The sequence below is a fragment of the Diabrotica virgifera genome, chromosome 4 (assembly GCF_917563875.1).
Source record: "Diabrotica virgifera virgifera chromosome 4, PGI_DIABVI_V3a".
NCBI lineage: Eukaryota > Metazoa > Arthropoda > Insecta > Coleoptera > Chrysomelidae > Diabrotica > Diabrotica virgifera.
Genome location: NC_065446.1, coordinates 152,501,258 through 152,520,306, shown reverse-complemented (window position 1 = coordinate 152,520,306; position 19,049 = coordinate 152,501,258).

Here is a 19,049-nt window from a genome sequence, read left to right as displayed (position 1 = left end):
ATTCTGAAACAAAAATTGATAATTGTAAAATTATTGAAGCTAGAAGATTAAGTACGAAAAAAAAGAATTCCAATAGAATCACCACATCTAATCAGGAAAGTTCATTAGAAAATAATGCGATCACTACTAAAAATATAGAGGCTGAATATATACCTACAGGTATCATAAGTATCGCCTTCTCGGGAACTACTTTACCAAAAAGTATATATATTTGTGTCATAGAACATAGGGTTCTTCCTTATATATTACCGGTTGTTCAATGTTATAATTGTTTAAATTATGGTCACGTAAAAAAAATCAACAAAAGTAAATGCTTAAATTGCGGTTCTTCAGAACATGAGAGGGGGTCCATAATTTGTTTCACTAAATGTATACATTGTGATAGTAATGAGCATAATAGCACAAACAGGAGCTGTCCAGAGTATAAAAGACAAAAAAATATTAGGGAATATATGTCACTAGATAATTTATCATTTTATGAAGCATCAGAATTCTTTCCTAAAATAAATAAAAACCAAGAATTTGTAAAATACAAACAGGATTTTCCTGCATTAAAAAATATTAGATCTGAAGATAATGAGGTAGCTATTAATCGGAGAAGGGGCATACATAACATTGACGGGAGTCGTAAGAAAAGTGCATACAGGGAGACAGTAAGTAATAACAAAAAAAAGAAAAAATACAGATATAAAACAAACATATGATAAAAAATCCTATCAAGAATGTTTAATAAGTCCACACGGCAGATTATATAATACATCTCCAATAATAGGAACAAGTACAAATAATACATATCACGTTTCTGATTCTATAGAAGGATCTAGTAGGGGAATGACTTCTCAGCGACTGGACTCATATCGGATTGATAGGGACCACTCTAATATGTTAGACGATATAATAAATCTAGCAAGAAAGCTAGAAGATTCTGATAGATCTCATGTTTTAAGTTTTATGACCCGGCTAAATAATGTTACAAATTTAAATACCTTAAATAAAATAAATGATGACGATTACTCAGAATATTAGTAACTGTAAAATCAATTTTACAATGGAATTTGCACAGTGTTAATAGTAATAGAGATAGCTTGTTAATTTTTATCAAAGAAATTGACCCGGACATAATTATATTAAATGAAACCTGGCTGAAACCAGATTTTTATTTTACCATTAATAACTATATAATACATAGAGATGACCGTAATGATAATTATGGGGGAATTGCAACTTTAATAAAATCAAAAATTATACATAGCAGAACTAACATAGATAATTCAAGGTCTCATAAAATTTTTCAAGCCATTGGTATTCTCTTAGAAGAATATGATATACAGATTCTGAATGTATATAACCCATCTGGCATTAAGATACAGGAAAATGGTTTTAAAGATACTACATTCTCTTCACCATCCATTCATAATCATGGGAGATCTGAATGGCCATCATCCACTGTGGGGAAGTAATCATTCTGATATAAATGGTAAAATTTTAATAAAAATTATTGAAGAGGAAAATTTAGTAGTGCTTAATGATGGTACACCTACAAGATTGGGTCAACCAGGTCAAAATCCATCCGCAGTGAATCTGACCATTTCGTCTGCTGTATTGGCTATGAATAGTGTATGGGAAGTATATGAGGATACTGGAGGTAGCAATCATTTTCCAACGATTTTCAAAATTAATATAAATCAACAAAATTTAGATAATGTTAGCCAACTAAAAATCTCTAATGAAAGAAATTACAAAAGGGCTAACTGGGGTCAATATTTTCAGTATATAGAAAACTCATTAGTAAATAATTGTAGGGATGAGGTAGATTATAAAGAGTTAATTAATATTATTAATGATGCGGCTTCTAAAACTATTCCTTTTTATAAAATTAGAACATCCACTACAAAAAGTAATCCCTGTGGGGATGCAGAGTGTGATGAATTAATATGCTTAAGAAGGAATGCTATCAAGAATTATCAAAGTAATTCAACCATAGAGAATTATATAGAGTATAAAAAAATAAAAGCATATGTCAAAAGGAATTTAAAACGCAAGAAAAAGGATAGTTTTAGAGAATTCTGCTCTTCTATTAACAGGGATACTCCTACTAGTAAAGTTTGGAAAACCGTTAAAAAATTTAAAAATAATCAAAATTTGAGTAATACAAATAAATTAACAAATCCAACTGTAGCATTACAAATATTAGATAATATGTCAATCACTAATATAGATCCTAGCTTTAATATTCTCCCTTCAACAGTAATTACTAAACCATTCTCTATGGCAGAGATACAAAACATTTTAAACATAAAAAAGGATAAAGCCTCTGGTTTAGATAAAATTTCCTACTCAATGATCAAAAATCTTCCTAATATTGCTTTGTCATTACTTTTAAAGTTTTATAATAAACTTTTATTAACAGCGACTAGTCCATATCAGTGGAAACAAATATTCATAATACCTATATTAAAACCACTGAAAAATATAGGATTGTGGGAGAATTTGTATTGTCATCATGTGTGGGAAAAATAATAGAAAATCTTATAAAAAATAGGTTAGAGTGGTTTATAGAGGGCAATAGATTACTGCCTAAGTTACAGATAAGTTTTAGAAGAGGAAAAGGAAGTATGGAGGCAGTAAATCTACTAACACATAAAGTATTGGAAGCCTTTAGTAAGAATAAAAAGTTAATTGCAGTATTTTTGGATATCAAAGCAGCTTATGATAATGCTAATATATATTTGATGTATGAAAAACTAATAGAGATGAATATTCCGATCGATTTAGTAAATCTTATTTTTACATTTTTAAATAATAGGGAAATTTTTATTAAAGATTGTAAGAATAATATAATTGGCCCAAAGGTATCCAATTTAGGTTTAGCGCAGGGATCCCCACTAAGCCCCACATTATTTAACATCTATACCAAAAATATTCACCAAATTCCATTAGGTAGGGCTCAATTAATTCAATATGCAGATGGTATAGTTATGACAATAGTAGGTGAAGATCCAAATAAACTAATAACAGAGATAAATGATAATTTAAAAGAGATTCATGCTTGGGTAACTGAGCATAATTTACAAATTTCTATTAATAAATCATCAGCTGTATTGTTCAGAAAAAGGAAAAGTTACAATTATATTCCTTATATTATGTATAATAATAATATAATTCACTGCTCGGAATCAGTTAAATACTTAGGGGCTAATTTAACTGGGTCTTTAAACTGGTCAGAGTTCATTCAGAATACTTGCAATAAATCGGAGAAGGGGCTTAATATAATGAGAGCATTATGTAGAACCTGGTGGGGATCGGATCCTAAGACCCTAATAACCATTTATAAAGGTTTAGTGAGATCACATCTAGACTATGCTGGTAGTATCTTAACACCTGGAAACAAAACGGTTTTAAAAAAATTGGATTCCATACAATTTCAAGCTTTAAGAATTGTTACTGGTTGTATGCGTTCAACTCCTACAAATGCATTATTATCTGAATGTGGTGAAATGTCTCTAGAATATAGAAGAAAAATTCTTTCTATAAAAATGTTACTTAAAATTAGAGAACTCAAGGGTAATCCATTAGAGGAAATAATTAATAATATTACAAATTATTGTAAATCAAATATTGGCTATTGGAAATATAGACAATATCCATATTTAATAGAAGCAAACATTAATTCCCAAAATGAAATTATAAATATTAAACAATCAGAAATAAATCCTATTTATGAAATAGAATTAAAATATCTTGTAGAACCAGTCAATATTATATCATCTAAAGTTACCAAAACAGAAATTTATAGCCAACAAAAGTTTTATAATGAATTTTGTGAAAAATATCATACATATACATGGATTTACACTGATGGTTCAGTGGATCCCATATTAAATACTTCAGGTATGGGTGTACATATCCCATCCTTAGATTATAATTTTTCCGCCAAGTTATTTAGCCATATTCAAATTTGTAATGCTGAAATAATCGCAAAAAATAAAGCAGTATCAATTTGCATAGAAAAAAATATTAACAAAGCTATCATTTTTACAGATTCTCAAAGTGCTATCCAGAAAATTAATAATAAAACTTTAAAGGTAGTAAACGGTTGTTCAGGAATGACAAAAAGACTTATATTAGAAGCAAAAAATATTAATTTAAATATTATCATTGCATGGATCCCAGGGCATTCCGGAGTATTAGGAAATATTAAAGCTGATTCACTTGCTAATGTAGGTCGTTGTCTCAATTGTCCAGTAAACATAAAGGTGGAGAAAGATGACTATTTTCCCTTTTTTAAAAAAATGTACTGGGATGAATTTAAAAAAGAGTGGAAGGAATCTTTTAAATATAAAGGTATTTGGTATCAACAGCTACAACCAGTTTTCAAAAATAGTCCTTGGTATCTCAATGTTCCTTACATAGATAGAAAACATATAACAACTATTATCAGAATGCGTACAGGTCACTGTTTGGTTCCAAATCACCTATTTAAAATGGGGATAGTAGAACATCCTTATTGTGAATGTGGTCAATTAGCAGATTTACAACATGTGATTCTTGAATGCCCTATTAATACTGTGCAAAATTTTGATTTATATAATGAATTAGCTAAAAATGGGTGCCCAACACCCATATCCCTTACAACCCTTCTTTATAATCCGCAGTTGGTTCTTATTAAACTTTTAATACATTTTTTGAATATACACAAAATTAAGTTATGAGGAAAGTAAAATATTGAAAATAAATTGACATAAATGAATATATTATAAATAATTTGAAAAATATGTCAAAAGTACATGTGAAAATATAATTCGTATAACCGAATAATATAATCTTTTGTTTCTATATAAACATTCTGTAATCACCTGGGTCTTTCACTATACCTATCTGAGGCAACAACATGGGATTGTGTAATGGTCAGGTGTTGCCCTGTATAAAAGAAGTTTGTGCCTTTGTTGTATTTATTCCATGCCAACTCAAAATTGCCTGTAAATAAGATATAGAAGAATAAGATTGTGTATTGGTCGGCAGTTACCCTTGAGAGAAAAAAGTTTGTGTCTTGTTATATTTGTCCCATGCCAACTCAAAATTGCCAGTAAACTCAAAAAAAAGTAGAAGAATAAGATTGTGTAATGATCGGCAGTTGCCCCTGAGAGCAAAGTTTGTGTCTTTGTTGAATTTGTCCCATGCCAACTCAAAATTGCCAGCAAACTAAAAAAGAAGTAGAAGAATAAGATTGTGTAGTAGTCAGCAGTTTCCCTCGAGAGAAAAAAGTTTAATGTCGTTGAAAAAAAAAGTTAAGTTTTTGTATTTGTCCCATGCCAACTCAAAATTTCTACTAAATCAAAGAAGAAAAAGAAGATTGTGTATTGATAGACAGTTGCCCCCTTAGACAAGGAAAGAGAGGTTGCCCCTAGCGTGAAATTTTTTTTATCTTGTCATGTTTGTCCCACACCTACCAAAATTACTAGTTAACTAAAGAAGAAGAAGAAGAAAAAGATGAAGAAGAAGAAGAAACAAATTGTACAATGTACTAACTCCAAATTGTAAGTGAATAAGGGATTTTTCCCTTGTTCCAAGACGATGAGCTGGCCAAATACCCAAGTAGGTGGAGGCCAATAAACTGAAGAAGAAGAAGAATTATTTAAAATTGTTACTGATTGTCAGTGTCTGACTGACAATATTCTATTCGACTGAGTGCGTTGTATGACAAAGATAGATTTGGAAAATTACCAAGGACATTGTGTTAATTTTTTTCGAATCCTGAAAAAACCAATAAATATTTTTGAAAAATCTGAACGCAGAATGAAAGACTAAATTATTACCGAGGGCCGAAAGTCCCTTAGAATAAATAATAAGTTTATTTTGAATGATATATATGAACTTAAAAATCACACTAAATTTTCTCTTAGTTTTTCAGCCCTGTAACTTATTAAAATAAACATTATAGAAGTTCTCAGGGACTTTCGGCCCTCGCTAATAATGTAATCTTTCATTCTGCGTTTAAATTTTTCAAAAATACTTATTAGTTTTCTCAGGATTCGAAAAAAATGAATCCCCATTTGAATAGCATTGCAGCCGAAAAAACGTACCGATCCTCTTGAAGTGGTTGTTTTCCATTAAAGACCCCATAGGCAGAATTGCTCGTTGGGTTCTGCGTTTGCACGCATATGACTTTGAAATCATACACCGGAAAGGAAAAGATCATCTAGTGCCCGACGCACTATCTCGTGCAGTTCCTTGCGTAAATGTTTTGGATATAGACTGTTCTACTTCTACACAGGTCAGTTTAGATCGATGGTACTTGGGTATGATTTCCAAGGTCAACAAATTTCGTAGAAACTATCCACTTTGGAGGGTAGAGGGAGGAAAACTTTTGAAGAATATAAAACCGCGATAACCTTAACTAGCTTCATCAGAGTGGGTAACGGTAGTTCCAAGAGAACAAAGACTAAAGCTTATAAGAAATCATCATGCAACATTATTTTCCAAAGATGCGATCAGATATATGACGCTATATAAAGAACTGTACAACATGTCAACGGATAAAACCAGAACAGCAACGTCCTAGAGGTCAATTGTTATCTCAGCAGCCGACTGCCAGTCATCCATGGACTCTCATCGTTATAGACTTATTTGGACCTTTACCTAGGACCACTTCAGGATTTTATTTTCGTATATTTTCACCGTGTTAGATTGCTTTTAAAAATTTATTTTAGCTTTCCCGATTAGAGCAGCGACATCAGCCAACATAGTTAAGTTGCTAGAAAATGAGGTGTTTCTAGTCTGTGGTGTACCAGAGAGAAATTTGTTAGATAATGGAGCACGATTTCGTGGCCATACATTCCAACAACTTGTCTCAAACTATGGTATTGAATTAAAGTTTACAGCACTATACCATCCACAAGCTAATCCCGTGGAAAGAGTTCATAGAGTAATAAAAACTATGTTGACGGCCTATGTCTCTCAAAATCAAAGACACTGGGATCTTCTTTTGCCAAAGATTACATGTGCCTTGCGATGTTCGGTTCTGAAGTCACCGGAGTCTCACCGAACCTTATTAATTTTGGTAGGGAAATCAATGTGAATGGCAATAAAAATAGACATGCGTTTGAACAAGGTCAGTATATAATATCGGAACAGGGAAGGAATCTCTGGATAAACTGTTTTCTGATGTTCAGAAGAAACTTAAGTCAGCGTATGAGAAAAGTAAAGTTCCATATAATCTGCGAAGAAGGACAGAAACATATAAAGTGGGGGACATGGTTTGGAGAAGAAATTTCGTTCAGTCTGATGCTACAAGATATTTCAGCGCAAAATTGGCCCAAAAGTTTGTAGGACCATTTAGTATTAATAAAGTGGTTGTCATGTCATTAGATATATGGCAGTGTCTGTGTTTGAAAGATATTCCTGCTTTACACATACAGCGTGCAATATGGTTTGTTTTTCGTTGTTTTAAGATGAAGGGGTGTTGGACTTACTAGCCCTCTTGAGATTAAAACCTTTGATAAGAATGTATCGCAGTTTAAGGAATGTGTAGATATTGTATTATGTTTTTAAAGTCACTCGAGTTTGTAACATTCTTCGGATAACATCCAAATAAAAACTTTGTTTTAAGCTACACTTGCGTATTTTTAATAGGGGTAATTTTTTGTAATCGAAATTTATTTTCTATAACTTGATTTCGAACCTATAGGGATCTTTGCGTAAAGTAACTCGTGGACATCCCGACGTAATATTTGGCGACCGTGATAACACTTTTATACAGGTGTGCTTAAAAGTTAGTTGCTTCCGCTTATTTTAGTGTAAACTTTTTTCGGCGAATAAGTTCTTTGTCGTGAGGCTCGGCCGAAGTTATTACCTTTTTAAGCGAGAAAATATGGCATTAGAATCAGAAACAAAACGCCGAACAGTGCTTCGTACTGCTTTTACGAAAGCTGCTAATGTTTTGGACAATTTGTTATCTGAAACGGTGGACACTCGACCCTGGCAACAAATTAGTGTACAGTGGGAGCTTTTACAAGTTAGTACAGTGAGATTTGTGTCGTGGAAAGTGCGGTATTTGAAGCTATGGTCGAAACGGCTTCCGAAGCAGAATTAATCAGTGAGATGGAGGCAAAGGATATATACAGCACACGCTACTATGAACTTAAGTATAAATGTGATAACAGACCCAGTTTAGTAAGTTCAGAGTCATCAATTAAAGGTAAGCGAATTTAAATTACCTCCAATCGAATTCAAGACATATTCTGGGGACTTGATAGATTGGCTTTCATTTTGGTCGCAGTTCAAAGTAGTGCATGGTGATCCATCAATTAATTTAAACGACAAAATAGCTTATTTGAGACAAGCCACTGTAGACGGTAGTAAGGCCAGACGTTTAGTGGAGAGTTTTCCTGCAGTAGCCGATAATTACTCAAAAATTATAAAGAGTTTGAGGTCTAAGTTTGGCAGAGAGGATCTCCAGATTGAAGTATATATTAGGGAGCTCTTAAAGTTAATTTTAAGTCGAGTTTCTAGTAGTTCTTGTAATGTTTCTGCACTATATGATATGATAAAGAGTCAACTTCGTTCACTTGAGACCTTAGGCATGACTCATAACTGCTGACCAGACTATGGCATAGATGTTCACAGTTTCTAAGGCCTTTTGGTTCCGTATCCATGCACAATGTCGAAGAATCTGCAGAAGTTACAACTTTGGAGACAAGATTAAGTGGGCTAATGAGTTTTCTACAAAATGAACTTCAAAATGAACAAAAAATTAATTTAGCAACGGAAGGTTTTGGTTTATCGACTGAAAATAAATATAAATCCAATAACCTGGTTGAAAAGAAGAATATAAAATTACCAAAGCAAGGAACTGATTAGCCATCAGCGACCGCTGCTGGGTTGATAAATTATGAGGTTGGCAAGTGTATTTTTTGTGAAGGACAGCATGACAGTACCAATTGTTTTAAAGCACAAAAATTGTCTATGGAACAGAAACGACGAACATTGTCAGAAAAGAAAGCCTGTTTTCGATGTTTGAAGGTAGAACATTCTTCGAAGAATGTAGAGGACGTTTGAATTGTATTTTGTGTTGTATATCCCATGTTGTTTTGATGTGTCCTGATTTACCTATTAACAAAATTGATACATCGACCTCCAGTATTAGCCGCTCGGAAGAAAATAGGACTGAGGATCAGACGCTTGCGAATTTGAATAATACACAGGTTTTTTGCAAACTCTGCGAGTAAACATAAGAAGTGTACATAGTACTAAACAAGTAAGGGCACTTATTGACACTGGATCGCAGAGAACATATATTTTACAGCGTACCGCACAAGAAATGAGTTTTTCTGCTAAAAAAACGGAAAATATCGTACATACGTTATTTGGCGGTAAAAGTACTTCTGAACAACGATATAAATTATACAAGGTAACTGCGAGTGAAGGAGCTTACTCTTGTTCATTTGATGCCTTAGATCAACCAAAAATTTGTGCAGATGTCTCTCCTGTTTATCACGGCCCTTGGGTTGAGGAATTTAGTGACATGAATATTTCGCTCAGCGATGTCGGACATATAGCACCAATTGAGATTTTGTTTGGAGCTGATGTTGTAGGCAAATTGTATACAGGGAGGAAATATCAGTTAAAGTGTCGTCTTGTTGCAGTTGAAACTTTGTTAGGTTGGACTCTTATGGGCAAGGTGCCGGCAGTTGCTTCTAATTTCAGCACATCTATGATGTCGATTGCGTTGCTTGTTGATAGTTCTTCTGTAGCGAAACTCTGGGAGCTTGATATTTTTGGGATAACGGATCCTGTAGAAAAATTGACACGAGAGGTGGCGGTCAAGAAGGCTAAGAATTTTTTCTATGAGACTATCCGATGTGACAACGAAGGTAGGTATGAAGTTATGTTACCTTGGTTGAACAAGCATCCTTTAATTTCAGATAATTTAGTTGTCGCTAGAAGAAGGTTAGATATTACTTTAAATAAGTTGAAAAAGTCCAATTTGTTTGAATCGTTTAATAATCAATGAGTGGTTGAACGAGGGGGGATCGAAATAGTAAATAATCCCGAAGAGAATAATTGTGTGCACTATTTGCCTCACAAGCCCGTTATTAAGAATACTAGCAAAACCACGAAAATTAGGCCAGTCTTTGATGCATCATCTCATGAACAGCGTCGTCCTTCTTTGAACCAGTGTTTAGAGGTAAGGCCTAATCTTATTGAACTTATTCCTTCTGTGTTATTACGATTCAGACAACAAAAAATAGGTATTGTGTCGGATATTCGAAAGAATTTTCTTCAAATTTCTATACATTCGAAGAACAGAGATTTTTTGAGGTTCCTATGGGTAAACAATGAAGGAAAGGAATTTGTATTTCGACATAAGAGGGTTGTTTTTGGAGTCAACTGTAGTCCATTTCTTCTGGGTGTTACTATAGAATTTCATTTAATAAAGGCGCTGGAGAAATGTAATGATATGCCGTACTCTAAAAATTCGATTGAAAGGCTTATGAATGGGTTCTATGTAGATAATTGTGCGACTAGTTTACCGATGAGAATGAGTTGAGAAAGTTGTTATCAGAAGCATCTGCCATCATGGAGGAAGCTATGATGGATGGGCTTCTGGTAGTACAAAAACAGTTGTCCCTGTTCTTGGTCCTCTCTGGAACTCCTCAAGAGACACCCTAAAAATCAATGGTGAAATTTTTCAGGGAGTGGTCGGAAAAGAACCCATAACTAAGAGACTGATGCTTTCTATAGCTTAGAGTATATTTGACCCTATTGGTTTTACCTGTCCAGTATCTCTGTTCCCTAAACTGTTGCTACAGAAACTTTGGAAAAAGCGCCTGGGATGGGATGCACCAGTCGAGAATGACATGGCTGACATATTCCTGAACTGTTGAGTATTGAGATTTCACGTTGGATTCAGGCTGGGACCATTGAAGCTGACCATTGGAGTTTGCACACCTTTTCAGATGCAAGTAAGAAAGCTTATGGGGCCGTAGTGTTTTTGAGAGTTCTTCGGAATGACGGTGTTTCGATATTTCTTGTAGCAGCTAAGAGTCGTGTGGCTCCTTTGAAGAAGATTTCTATACCTAGATTGGAACTGTTGGCAGCCACTATTAATGCTAGACTTTATCAATCAGTCCAAAGAAAATTTTCTCAGCATGTTGAGTCTTATTTTTGAAGTGATTCCACTACTGTCCTTTCTTGGATTCAACGTAAGGAAGACTGGTCTGTTTTTGTTTTTAATAGAGTTCAGGAAATTAGAAATTTAGCCAATGCTGAGTGTTGGAAATATGTGCCTGGTTCTCTCAACCCTGCAGATCTTCCATCAAGAGGCTGTGGTGTTCGGCAATTGTTCGAATCGCGTTGGAGGGAGGGTCCGGAATGGTTGTACAGAAACGAAAATGATTGGCCCCAACAAAAAGTAGAGGTTGATGAAGGAAAAGTCGGCACTGAGAAAAAGAAAAAAGCCATTTCGTCACTATTGAATATGACGTCCGACCATTGGCATCTGCTTTACTTTTCTCAGTACACAAAACTTTTAAGAATGATGGCTTGGCCGCTACGAATTTGTTACAATACAAGAAATTCAAATGGAAAACTTTCAGGCGAATTGGTCGCGGAGAAAATCGACAAAGCCGAAATGTTTGTGTTGAAGCTAGTGCAGAACGAAGCGTTCGGTTCAGATACGAAACGAATTTCCTCGCTAAACACGTTTGTCGATGAATTTGGACTTATACGTTTAAAAACTCGCGTTACCGAGAGAATGGCCACGGAAGATTTTCGTCTGCCTATCGTACTTCCGGGTAAATATTTTATAGTGCGCAAGTTGATGTTGAGCTTACACAAAAACTCTTGTCATGTTGGTTCACAGGGAATGGTTAGTTTGCTCCACGAAAAATATTGGACTTTAGGGGGTAGACGGATTGTGCGGTCCATTTTAAAAGAATGTGGTGTGTGCAAGAGGCAAGAGGGGAAATCGTTCGAAGTACAAACGCCTTCATTGCCGGCCGATAGAGTTTAAGATGCTGCAGTGTTTGAGATTTCCGGGGTGGACTTAGCTTGTCCTCTTTACTTGAAATCGGGTGAGAAGGCATGGATTTGTTTGTTCACTTGTGCCGTTTATGGCGCAGTTCATCTGGAACTCGTTACCTCCTTGTCAACAAATGCATTTATTCAGGCTTTCCGTCGCTTTGTTGCAAGGCGTGGACGCCCGAGAACGGTTTATAGTGACAATGGAACAAATTTTACGAGACTTGAGAACGCGCTTAAGCAATTGGACTGGAACATGATCGCGGAATGTAGTTCCACACAACGTATTAAGTGGCGTTCCAACCCCCCTACACCTGCATGGTGGGTTGAATTTTGGGAGCGATAAATAGGTGTTGTGAAAGGACTTTTGCGAAAAGTTTTGGGTCGAGCGTCTCTCAATTGGGCCTTGTTATGCAAAAAGCAACCAACCCACATTTTTGAGGAAAACAAGATAATGTCACATATCGATTTAAAAATGTGTATTCTACATTGTGTAAAAAGCAACCAAGCCATTCTAAATATTAAACCATGAAAAATACTACTCCAAATTATTTCTGTTTAATAATAGTTCACTTAAGATTTCGCATAAGACAACCAACCCACTTGGACTGTTTGTGTGACTGAACATATTATTACATTGCACTGTCGAAAAGTACCAGCCAAGTGGGTTGATATTGTTATGCCGATTACGGTTCCTGGAATGTTGCATCTTTTTGTTTTTACGTGTAGGTACTGACCAATATTAGTTCGTGCTTAAACATTAAAATATTTGTTGTGTTATATCTATTATATGAAGAAATCTTTGAATCTTTAATGCAAAGAATATGTTTAAATCAAGAACTGTTAAAATAATTAAAGCCGCTCGCGAAATTGCAGAAAATGGTAAGTTTTAGGATTAAGGCTATGTTTATCTTACTTTTTAAATATTATGGTTTGTTGTTTTGACTGATTATCGCATATTTTTTATTTGTATTGATATTATGTTTAATGGTAGAAATTCTACTGTATGGTATTACTGAGTTGACTGAAATTATTCGGTTTTGTTCATGGATTTTGTCGGTTGATTGGATTTTGCAGATTGCATTTTATTAGATATACCTATTTCCAACAGCAAAAAGAAACTAACCCTTAATATGGCTATTTTTTTGTACAAATTTATTAGGATAATTTTGATACTACTACGATAAAATTGCTCTAAAATTAAACTATTGATTAGTGAAGTTATCGTTTAAAAAAATATGACGGAAAATTAAATATTTAGAAAAACATAAAAAGTTAATTTTCTCTTAATTTACAAATTGAGGGTTGGTTGCTTTTTGTTTAACATGGCCCAATTATGAAGACTTATTGACATTGTTGTGTGATTGTGAGAGTATAGTCAACTCGCGGCCGTTGAAGTATATTTCGGATGATCCTACTGAGTTAGCCGCGTTGACGCCAGGTATGTTTTTACGTGAGCAAGCCAGTTACGAGTTGCCGGATTGTGATTTTCTAGAGCAGAATTCTCTCTAACGCAAAATACGCCGTTTGCAAGAGTTGAGAAATCATTTGCGAAAAAGATTTCGTGCTGAAAGTGTCTAAAGTATTTATCGGGGATGTCGTTTGAGTAGGCAACGACAACATCAAGCGTCTTCAGTGGCCTTTAGGAAAAGTTATTGAACTTTTACCCGGCACAAATAATCAGATGCGGTTAGGTCGTCTTGCGACGGCACAAGGCCAACTTCTGAGACCATTGCAAAGGCTTTACCCAGTGGAAGTCGTGAAGGCAGTTACTGCTGGCGAGAATATCCAGGTTATTACCCTACGGGATGCGGCTCCAGAGACAGTGCCCCAAGAGAACGGTTGTCAGCTCCAGGCTGAGGAAGAATCAAGTGAACTAAGTGCGGGAGTCAGAAAAAGCAGAGCACCCGATTTAAATGAAAGATGTACGCGAAGTGGCCGTTTAGTTAAAACTCCTGTAAGATTCAAGTGACATTTTGTTGACTTGATTTTTCATGACTGTTTGTTTTTTGATATTTTACTTTTCACTTTATTTGATATTTTGTTGTAATTTTTCGTGACTGTATTTTTTGAGAAATTTTGTCAAATTCCCCAAGGTGGGAGAATGTCGAGTCGTTAGATATATATGAAAGTGTCCGTGTTTAAAAGATATTTCTGCTTTATATATACGGCGGGCCATATGGTTTGTTTTTCTTTGTTTTAAAGTATATTTGCGTAAAGTAACTCGTGGACATCCCGACGTAACAGTGGTCTCCCCATGTAGGCGAGCGGGAGATACCCCTAAAATGACCAGGTACTGACCACGGACAGGTGAATGGCTAATTTTAGATAAACTTTATGTTTTTGACGGTACTGAAAACGAAAATGAGATTTATTTTGAATTTCATGTGGGGGAACATTGCCAAAATCGCAATTTTACCATAAAAATAAATAAAAATAAAATTTTTTTTTTGCGTTTACCTCGCTACAACTCTGTTCGATTTTTATATTTTTCTTTTTCTTTTTCACTGCCCAACATTCAGTTCCGTACATCAGAGCCGGTTTTTGGCTGTTTTATGGAATTTTCCTTTCAGCTTTATTGGAACTTTTCTGTCACACAACAGACCACTCGCTTCCTTCCACTTCATCCATCCAGCCCTAATTCTACTGCATGCATCTCCATCTATTTCGCCATTAGAATGTAATACCGATCCCAGTTACTTAAAACTATTGCTTTTTACAATCAGTTCACCATCCAAAGATACTATTTTCTTTGTAGTGACTCCATCTTTAAATGAACATTCCAAATACTCTGTCTTATTCCTACTAATTATTAAACCTTTTTCCTCCAGAGCTTATCTCCACTGTTCCAGTTTTTGTTCTAAGTCTCTTTCACTATTTCCTACTAACACGACATAATCAGCATACATTAAGCACCATGGAATGTTACCCTGTAGTTTCGCTGTTATGTGGTCCAAAATTAATGAGTATAAATATGGACTAAGCACCGAGCCTTGGTGCAATCCTACTTTCACATGAAATTTATCAATCTCTCCCTCACCTGTTCTAACACTCGTCGTTACATGCCTATCCCTCACAATCTTTACATATTCACCAGGGACTCCTTTTTTATTGAGTGCCCACCACAGAATCTCTCGAGGAACTCTATCATATGCTTTCTCAAGATCAATAAATACCATATGAGCATTTGTTTCTTTACTTCTATATTTTTCCATCAAGTGCCTGATTATGAAAATTGCGTCTGTTGTTGATCTGCCCTGCATAAAGCCAAATTTATTCTCGGATATTTCGGTCTCTTTACGTATCCGTCTATCAATTACTCTCTCCCATATTTTCATGATGTTGCTAAGCAGTTTTATAGCCGTGTAGTTTGTACATTGTTGTATATCTCCCTTGTTTTTGTAGACAGGTAGATACTGCTTCTCCATTCGTCTGGCATTTGTCCAACTTCCATAATTCTATTAAATAAACCTGCTAATTACCTTGTTCCTGTCTTTCCCAATGCTCTCCATACTTCCCCAGGAATATCATCTGGTCCTACCGCTTTTCCTTTCTTTATTTTTTGAAGAGCTTGAGCCACTTCCGCGTTTGTTATATTGGTGACCATTGCTGTTATTGTCTCCGTTGACTCCACTCCACAAGCTGTCTGTAAACTTCTTCATTTAATAAACTGTCAAATTACTTTCTCCATCTCTTTTTGACATCCTTTTCCTGAACTAGTATTTTATTATTTTCATCTCGGATACATCTATTTTTTTTGACATCAATTTTATTGCAATCTATTTTATAAAAAAATAATAAACAATACATATGAGTGTTAAGAGTGTGACACAGTCAGTATTCACCCAGTGGTGAATACCTAAAAGAGTACAATAATGATTGAATTAGTACAGTTATTAATAACATAAAATCCTTTATAAAAGGTATATTTGTTAAAATCCCTATGCAGGGCTACATCAAAGACAGAACTAGTTTTCGATCGGTTGACCGATCATCATCAGTGCAATCCTAAAATGTGTACAACCAGATAAAATGATGCAAAGTATTTAAAATGTTGACTAAGGTTATAAAAAGTTATAGGTTATACTCACTTAGAATCTACATGCTAACCACCAAAGTAAAAATATCTGGGTAAAAACCCTTTACAATTGATCCGTCATCGGAACATATGAAAAAGATATGAATTATAACATGGATGAATAAAATATCCAATGTTTTTCGCCCTAGGTACCAATGAGCTCTATCTGACAAGTTCACATCATGACTGTACGGAATGTGAACTTGTCAGATAGAGCTCATTGGTACCTCGGGCGAAACACATTGGATATTTTATTCATCCATGTTATAATTCACATCTTTTTCATATGTTCCGATGACGGATCAATTGTAAAGGGTTTTTACCCAGATATTTTTACTTTGGTGGTTAGCATGTAGATTCTAAGTGAGTATAACCTATAACTTTTTATAACCTTAGTCAACATTTTAAATAATTTGCATCATTTTATCTGGTTGTACACATTTTAGGATTGCACTGATGATGATCGGTCAACCGATCGAAAACTAGTTCTGTCTTTGATGTAGCCCTGTATAGGGATTTTAACAAATATACCTTTTATAAAGGATTTTATGTTTTTGTAATGGTATACAGCCAACTAAAGGAAATTTTTCCTCGTGGATTAGTTATAAATAAATTAATTGAATTAATTTGAATAGTACAATAGTAATAAGTGGGAATGATTAGTTAGTGTTGAGGTCAAGAGTGTCTGTGCTTTTTAGTCTTCTGTTCTGTAAGGGTGTCAGGAGATTGGTGACCAATATGTTTGGATGAACGTGTAGTCTATTATGGTACTTGGAGCACAGAGAAACAATTTCTTCTTTGACGGTTTGGACTTGGAGATCCCTACGTATATTATCATTAGAAATGTACCAAGGAGCTTGGCACAGTTGCCTTAGAACTTTTGATTGAAAGCGCTGTATTTTGAGTAAATTTGTTTCACTGGCAGTTCCCCAGATTTGGATGCCATACGTCATCGGGTTTCAGTAAACATTTGTAGATCAGAAGTTTATTGTCTAGACTTAGGCGTGATTTTTGATTCATGAACCAGTACATCTTTCTATAAACGAGTCCCAGTTGCAGTTGTTTGTTCCAAATATATGCTTTTGCCATGTTAGGCGGCTGTCTAGGTAAATCCCCAAGTATTTGACGTCACTTCTTATTGGCAGTGGTGTGTTGTTAAAGGTTACAGCTGGATTGATCCCCTTCCTTAGTGTAAACGTAATGTGTGTTCACTTGAAGCTATTAACTTTGACTCTCCACAGTTTAAACCATATTTCAAGTCTATTTAAGTGATTTTGTAGTATCTGTGAAGCTAGGGCCGGATTTTCGTGGCAAGCCATTAGGACAGTGTCATCAGCATATGTTGCAATTGTTGTACGATCTGAAGTTGGTATATCTGCTGTGAACAGGAGGTACAGTGTGGGTCCAAGGACACTTCCTTGAGGTACGCCAGAGTGGATGGGATATAGAGTAGTGCGGGCCTCCCCTAGTTTTATCTGATACGATCTGCCGGTGAGGTATGATTGTAGGAGCATGCAGATTGGATGAGGCAGTTGTCTTTTAAGTTTTGATATTAGATCTTTATGCCATACCTTGTCGAAGGCTTGGTAGACATCCAGGAAGGCTGCTGTACAATATTTCTTGTTCTCCAGTGCATCTCTTGCGGTTCTGACTACCCTATGGACCTGTTCGATTGTGCCATGTTGTTGTCGAAATCCGAATTGGTAATGAGGTATTAGGTTTTTTTCTGTAATGACAGTGTCTATTCTTTTCAGGATAAGCCTCTCAAGCACTTTGGAGGGTAAAGGCAAAAGGCTAATAGGACGAAAGGATGACGGTTGGGTTCTGTCTTTGTTGGGTTTATGAATTAGAATGATTTGTGCTACCTTCCATTGGGAGGGGAACTAGCACAATCTTAGGACAGCATTGTATATGTACATTAGTGGCTTTATTGCTTCTTCAGGTAGTTCTTTGAGAATTAGTCCTGTTGTCAGATCGTATCCAGGTGCTTTTTTGTATTTAGGTTTTTGATCACTTCTTCAATTTCGGTAATTTTGACTTTTCTGGTGGGAAGACACATCTGGTAGGGTTCATCTGCTATATCTGTAATAAATTTCTCTTCGTTCTCTGGAACCTCTCTCTTGTGCGATTGGAAAACTGACTGAAGATGTTCAGCGAAGGTGTTAGCCCTCTCTTCGTCACTTTGAGACCAGGTGCCATCATTTTTTCTTATCGGTGCTTTAGTTTGTGATTGTTTTTTGAGTTTTTTAGACAATTTCCATAACGAGTAGTTCTTTTTTTCAGAGCTAGACAGATTATCTAGAAAATAGTTTATTTCTTCTTCTTTGTGTTCCTGTACGACCTTTTTTAATTGACGGGTTGCTCTGTTGTATTTGGTTTTGTCTTCTGGAGCACTTGTGATCTGCCATCTTTTTCTTAATTGTATTTTCTCGTATATCTTGGTTTTTATATAGAGCGGGTATGAGCCCGGTCTCTTAGCATATGATATATCAGGTGAAGCTTCCCATGGGGCTTGTCGAATTTTTACAGTTAGATGTTTGACTGCTTCTTCTATATCTTGCTCAGATTTTAGTGGTAGGTTTACATTTATACTATTTTTTATTATATCTCTGAAGGTATTCCAGTTTGTCCGGCTGTTAGATAAAACTAGTGGTTTTGTGATGTGGTGCACCTGTGTACTTAGGGTAATAATGAAGGGGGAGTGATCAGACGAGAGATCGAACACAGGTTGAACTTTCAAGTAGTTTAGAGAAATACTTTTGACAATACAGAAGTCGATGAAATTAGGCACTTTTCGTGTATCGGTTGGCCAGTACGTCGATTGACCCGTGGATGCCGTTAGTAAATTATTGTTTTGGACACTTTTTAATAATTTTCTACCTCTAGAGAATATGAGTCTTGATCTCTAATGGAGGTGTTTAGCATTATAGACACCAGCAACTATGAAGCG